Consider the following 7,156-nt stretch of genomic DNA (forward strand, 5'->3'; position numbering starts at 1 on the left):
ATGTCATTATTTTTAAGCCAATCTTACGCTACTTTGTAGTCTGACTGACTATATTTTAATGCCAAGGACTGCAGTAACCAGCTAAAAAGACCACTTTTCCTGGGGTGTGGAAAAGAACATGCCAGCCAGATGTCGTCCCAGGCCAGAAAATGCAGTAGCACACAGCAGTGAAAACAAGCTCCCAGTCTGAGCTGCCTGATGCAGTGCCTGCTGGGCACTGTGCCAGGAAACAGCAGCCTGAAGCAGAAGGTTTCCAAGTTCTTACGCCTATTCCCTCCTTTTTCAGCATGTTTCTATGTTAGGATTTTACAGATGAGGCTTTTGACCCACAATCCAGCACTTAATTTGTTGTCTTTCCTTAGCCTCCTCCTCTCCCCCAGATGCCAGATGGTTAGTATCAACAAGAGACTTTTTAAGCAAAGGATTTTATTGAATACAACAGGAAGCACAGGGAAACTTTACAGACTGAGTATCATTCCAAAAGGTCAAGGGAGGAGAAGTATTTATAAAGACAGAGTAGACCAGAGCCCCTGTACAGTCCAGACCAAGATTAATTGTTTGCAGATTGTGGTAGCTAAATGAGAAGCCCAATGATACCTCCCAACCCCCAAAACCAGTCAATGTCAAGTGAAGACACAGATCTGCTACAGTTTTGTAAAGATTTGGGAGTCATCACAGAAGGAAGAGACAAATAATCAATAGTGCTTGAGCACCAAGACCCAGGACTTCACTGCCTGAGTTAAGGAGCAGACATGTGGCTAGAAAAAAATATTTGTTTAGTATGCTACAGCTGTGAAAGGTCAATATGATCCTTTCCTTGGGACTGGCCAGTAATTTTAACTAGGAGAAGATAAGGAGATGCATCATTCAAACCAGGTGCAATTTCTGACTCCACATATGCCCAGCCATGTGGTCTTGGTTGTCCTGGTTCTTTCTTGTGGTATGCAGGGATTAGTCCACCCTGTGGCCAGGTCAGGTCCATCAGAACTACCAGTTGTCCCAATATCCCAGTTAATGTCCCCTTTACCAGACAGAAGCAGAGGCATTTGTCCACTGGCCTCAGGTCTTCAGCAGCTTCATCAAAGCATGAGGCCGAGCCATAATTTTGCCTGGGCTGTCCAAAGTGCAAAAATCCCAGATCAGTCACTGCAGTTTGGTGTCATGGTTGGCTTACGTCTATCTAAGCATGTGCTACCGTCAAGAGGAGCAGCCTTGCCCTCCCCTGCCTGCTCCCATCACCTCTCCTGTGTCAGTCCTAGTGCCTGTGTATCTGCCCGGTCAGCTGCACCACTGAGCTGGTTCAACCCACCCTGTGGCCACATGATTACCAGTGCCAAAATGCAAGGGGAAGCACCAACATGGGGACCAAAAGGCAAGCCCGCAGTAGATTGACATATTTTGTTCAAGAAACCTACACCATGACTGTGTGTGCAGAGTAAATCTGGTGCATTCTGATCACATGATGACACTTACTTACTGTGCATAATCTGAACAACCCACCCAGCGCTGGCACAGTAGGTCCAAAGCACCCCAGGTGTATCAGACTTGAAGGACACATGCTGTGAAATCCATCTCTCTGTGACTGCTCAGCTTACCTAATCTGCAGAGACTGCACTGGACAACTCTGGCCACCTCCACAGGACATGCTGGATGTGGCTGATGCTCCCTAGACAGAGCTCATTTATCTATGGGAAGGGCAGTTCCACCTAGGACAACACCACCTGCATCCATACTTCTGCCTGCAGCTTCCCAAATTTCCTACCTTTACCTGACTCTATACTCAGGACTGTCCTGAAAGCAATGCACTGTTGCATAAGGTGAGTCAGATGCAGATGAGTCAGCTGTAAATGCTACCAGTGGAAGGGAAGGGAGATGACTTTGACTACAAAGGCTTTTAATCTGACAACAAAGCCTTCCATACACTTGGAAGTTGAAGCTATTCAGATAGAGAAATATGTCAAAAATGTGTAAGTAGGAGGGTCATCCATTGTTAGTACATGGCGAGCTGCCTCCATTTCAAGTTTCGAATCAAGATCTGCCTGTCTTCAGCAAAGCAACATTTGGCCTCGATTGAGGCATTTCTGAGTAAAATGGTATGTGTACAGAGACTGTGTATCGCCGCATGTAAAACCCCGACAGCCCTGCCAGACAGGCTTTAGCAAACCTTCCTGCTGTAGTTCAAGGAAGACTTGCCCCTAGCTCTTCCCTCCACCTTGCTGCCAGGGGTTGCCAAGCCCATCCTGGGGCTCGCAGAAAAAGTCCGGTGATTGTCAGAAACTGGCAATTAAGACGAGTATACACCCAGGACTTGGCCCGAGGGGGTTGGGCTAATGACTCCTCTGAGAGCATTAATGACAGCAGAGGAGTTAGGAGGGAGGAGGGGAGTCACAGCTGGGGAAAAGCAACTTTAACCAAAGGATCGGGACTAATCGGAGTTCTTTTACCAGTGCTCTCCAAACAGCTCACAAACTGGTCTGGCTTTCAGCCAACATAAAACGTGTTATGTGAATGTAGGATAATTAACATTATATAACTGAAAAAAAGTATTTCCAAGTTTAATTAGGTTTATATGAAAATAAACCTCGTTTAAGCTGAATCTTCCTGAGAAAAGAAAGAGTTGAAGGTTCAAGGTCGATGTTGTTTGCCATGGGAAGTTATGTATAGATGCTAGGAAGATTACTTAAATGCTACTGAGTCAGGAGGAGCAAACAAACTCTGGCCGAGTGTGAAATACGTGCACTGCACCGAGCACCATCTTTCCCTCGATGCGGTCTGCGCTTCTTCAGTTTCCATTTTATAGATGCTTGGTTGAACTGCAGATTCATGAGAAACATGGGAGCGAGTCCCAGCAAAAGGATATTTTCTCCTTGTTTTCCTGTGTCGTATAAGCATAGGAGCAATGAAAACAATGAAAAGCCAAGCTGCACCCTTTTGCTCTGCACGACTTCCTGAAATTTCTCCCGAGCGAGATAAACCGGGCTACAGCCAAACACAGGTCACGGTTAAAATGGCATCTGTTAGTTGTCCTGCGGAATTTGGAAACAGCCACGTTTTCACCCCATCTGCTTCTCTAGGAAAAATTACTTTGTTTCCCAGGTGTATAATTAGATATAAAGGGGAAGTTTAAGATGAATATCCTCCTAGCTTTTACTAGTCTCACCAGGGAAACAACAGAAGTCCTGTTTTTAACTAAAGGAAGGACAAAAAGCACTAAAAACTGCATGGGAAATGGCCCAGAACTGCGCAGGGTTTGGACAAAAGGCTTCCAGGGCTGCAGGCAGAGGTCTGGCAGGGGAGCGGCAGAACCAGCCGCTCTCTGTCACGGCCCTGGAGCGACGGCCGACCTTCACCCGCGGCAGCGCCTGTGTCAGCGCGCTGCCGGACCCACCAGACAGACCGACCTGCTTGGATTAACCAGTTTAAACTGGGTATTTGAAATAAGCTGCAGGAACTTTCCTGGAGGGGATTAGCGAGTCCCCACAGTGCCTGCCCTGACCTGACAGCAGATCTGAGAGCATCCCTGGCATCGCAGCCACGACGAACAGCTGAGAAGGAAGGGGTCACGTCTTCGTTGGGCGCCGACCGCGGCACTCCGCGGGGAGCGGTGCCAGCCGGAGGTTTCCATTCCCGCCCCAGCTGTCACTGCCCTGCTGGAGGTCACCGCGCTCCCACCCGGCTGCTGCTGCTGCTGCTGCTGCTGGCTCTTCCCCGGCTGGCCATGGAACGAAGGAAAACGGGGAGCTGCGTCACGGGGCGGGAGGAGGCGGCAGGCTCTGTCGAGGCAGCGAGGACGACCCGCCGACAGAGGCCCGGAGGGAGCTGCGACGTCCCGGAGCTGATGTCTGCCCGCAGCCCCAGAAGTGCCCCAATCTGTTTTCACTTTAAACCAGTTCTACAGTCTGGACTGGGCTGGGATTTATACGCATTTTATGTGGCCTACACCACCCACTGTGCCTCATAGGAGATGACAGTTCCTGCCACAAGTGGTTTACAGCCTCAGAGCGACTGCAGATGCCCAAAGACCAGGGCGAAGCCTGCTCGCTTCTTTCTTTCTGTGACTCTTCCCACGGCTGGCCGGATCACTTGGTGGTTTCTACGTCCCTTCCCTGCCCTGGGGCAACGTCAGCCTCCCCGTACAAGCTGAACAGGCTTCACACGCTTTCTCTGGAGTCTGGAGCAGCTTTACAAACCTCAGAGCTGTGCAAAGTACAAGAAACATCCTGCTGGCTGCTGCCACCACCCAGGACGAGGGGTGACCGTCTGTGAAGCCAACCAAGTGGGAGGTGGTGGTGGCAACGTCCAGAAGGAAGCCTGGAGGAGGGGGGAACCTACTGGCCGCCAAATCTTGCAACATCTCTGCTGAGAACACCTTGTTTTCTCAGGTTTCCTGCTTGTCTCCTGCTGTCACCCGTCTGTACAATTCCACAAATTAAAAGTTGGGGGTTTTTTTTTCAGGTGAATCTAAGGGAGTTAGGAAAACAGCTCCCAAGTGCATCACCTCCCCAGCCCAGGACTGTACCTGCAGACTGATGACCACTCTGCATGCACACGGAAGGCACACTGCAGCCTGCTGACACATTGCTCCTCTGCAGCTGCCATAGGACAGGAGTATATTAGCGCACACCTGAAAAAAAACAGCATTGAAGAAAAAGCCTGTAACAAGGAACATGACACACAAAGTAATGTTTGCAGTCATCCAAGGAAGGCGGACAGGATGGAAGACAGGTGGAGCATGTGCAGCATATTCCTTACTACCCTCTTGTGATGTTTAGCAATTTAAAAAGGTACCAAACCAATGCCGGGTTCAGACTATGTCTCACCAGGAACTGACACGTTACAAACCACAGGGTAAAAAAATCAAACACAACAGCCTCACCTTCTTGATAAAAACAGTGAGGGTGGTTTCTTTATATGTAATCCATCGATAAGGGACGAGATATATGGTCTGGGAGAGCAGAGCTGGAAACTGTTTCATAGGAAGTAATACAATCCAAAGTCCTATATATTTTTAACCTGCTCAGTCCTGCCCCCTCATAAAGCAAGGCATTTCAGCATGTGGTGCTTCTGTTAATTGAATGCCTTCTTATATGCAAACGAGGAAAGCCACACTAAAGTCTCTCAAGACTCCAGATAAGGTTGGCAGCTGGTATAAATAAGTGACATGTCACTAAGGCCAGAGGAATTGCTCTGTTATTCTCTCTCCTCTGCCGCAATCTCTGAACTTGACCCTACATTTCCATACTCCTACGAGGAGTGGAGCGCAGCGTCGAGCACATTGCTGCAATCCCTCCTCCCTCCCAGCTCAGCCTGCCGCAGCTCCAGCCCTGGCCCTTCCCCTGGGAGACCAGCACGTCAAGCGGGCTGGAGGGAAAAAGAGCTGGGGAGTGCCTTGCCTGGGTGGGAAGCGAGGCCTGAGTTCCTGTCATTTCCTCAGTGATTGCTTCAAGATTTTTCAGTAAAAGTCTTTACAGGATGGGTTGGGCTGTTTTATCAGAGCCAGATTTTGGCAAACCAGTTTTCAGTGAGGTCCTTTTCACCCTGCAGCCCTCGGCCAGAGCCTGCAGACCTTACCTCCCCAAACCCAGCACAGCCTTGCCCAACTCATGGGCCGATTTAGTCCCACTGCGGGAGGCAGGAGGGACTGCCGACCCTCCCTACAAAAGGACAGGCTTTTGCTTTCATTTAAGAAATAACACTCAGACCTGGACTGGTGACAGGCAGTCCTGATGGTGCAAGCATAAATCTCCAGGTCACTTGCTTGACAAGGGCAAGCTTATTCCTTCATAAGCAACAAGAACGTGAAGGCACTTGAAACTTTCCAACCAGACCTTTGCTTTCCCAATCTCTCTCTTTTTGGCCTCACATTTTAAGCAGAACAACAGCTTGCAAAATGAGCAGGAAACAACAGCTCCTTCCTGCTGCACAGCCCTGGCCACCCGCACGGGGAGCTTGCCTGCTCTGGGGCTGGGTTTGGGTATCGGCCAGTGCTGACCAGCATCCCCATCTGAATCATAAAATCATAGTTTGGGTCAGAAGAAACCTTCAGAGGTCACCTAGTCCAACCTACTGTAACTCTCCGGTTGCCGTTAAAGTTAAGTAAAAGACTGGGAGACAGATAATCCCAGCTGAACCCCAGTAAGCAGCAGCAGAGCAGCAGCAATATGGCAGCTGAGATAGATGATGCTTTTTTGTTCAATTGTTTCTAAATCCTCTACATTCATGTTCAGATTTCTGGACATTTTATGTGACACATCACAGCACAGATAGAAATAATGATCTCAGTTTGGGATAGTTTTAGATGAAATCTTTTGGGGAAGAACCCTAGCTTTTAAGGATGACATTACTATTAGCTTATTATTTTTAATTGAAAGCCCCAGCCATCAAATAACCTGAATCCATCCTATCTGGTTGATGGTGCCCTCTACATATTTGGGAAACAAAACTGAAGATGGCATTCAGGAAAAAAGTTAAGTAATTTGGTTAGATAGATGCTTTGTGTTGATGAACAAAGATAATTTCTTGATATGCAGACATGAATGAAATGGACAAGAAGTTTTCAACTGGGTTAGGTTTCATGTGAGCTCCAGCACCTGAGCAGATGTGCAGAAGTAGAGGATCTATCCCATAAGGAGAATAGCCACGAGCAGGTTGAAAGCTTATGGGTAAGAATTAGAGACCAAGGCAAAGAAGGGAACCTTGTGGTTGGTGTTTACTACAGGCCGCCCAATCAAGGGGAGCCTATTGACGAAGGCTTCTCGCTCCAGCTCCAGGAGGCATCGTGCTCACAGGCTCTCATCCTGCCCGGGGACTTCAACCACCCTGACGTCTGCTGGAAAAGTAGCACGGCGAGCCGTAGGCAACCCAGGAGACTCCTGGAGTGCATTGAGAATAACTTCTTAAGCCAGGTAATAGACAGTCTGGAAAAAGGGAAACATTGCACCCATTTTTAAAAAGGGTAGAAAGGAGGACTTGGGAACTACCAACCTATCATCAGCCTCACCTCTGTGCCTGGAAAGATCATGGAACACATCCTCTTGAGAAGCTATGCTAAGGCACATGGAGGACAGGGAGGTGATTCAGGACAGCCAGCATGGTTTCACCAAGGGCAAGTCCTGCCCGACCAACCTAGTGGCCTTCTACGATCGAGTGACTACAT

The 7,156-nt window shown here is 48.7% G+C and overlaps 1 long non-coding RNA gene across 1 annotated transcript; it reads right to left on the reverse strand.

Moving 5' to 3' along the window:
- Positions 1-409: 409 nt before the first annotated feature.
- On the reverse strand, positions 410-4,615 carry LOC126044476 (uncharacterized). The gene is made up of 2 exons (XR_007507678.1): positions 4,520-4,615; positions 410-4,412 (listed from the first exon to the last, which is right to left on the reverse strand). It is a non-coding gene; the product is annotated as an uncharacterized LOC126044476 (long non-coding RNA).
- Between the last annotated feature and the right edge of the window lie 2,541 nt (positions 4,616-7,156).

This window comes from Accipiter gentilis, chromosome 11, assembly GCF_929443795.1.
Source record: "Accipiter gentilis chromosome 11, bAccGen1.1, whole genome shotgun sequence".
In the NCBI taxonomy this organism is placed as follows: Eukaryota; Metazoa; Chordata; class Aves; order Accipitriformes; family Accipitridae; genus Astur; species Astur gentilis.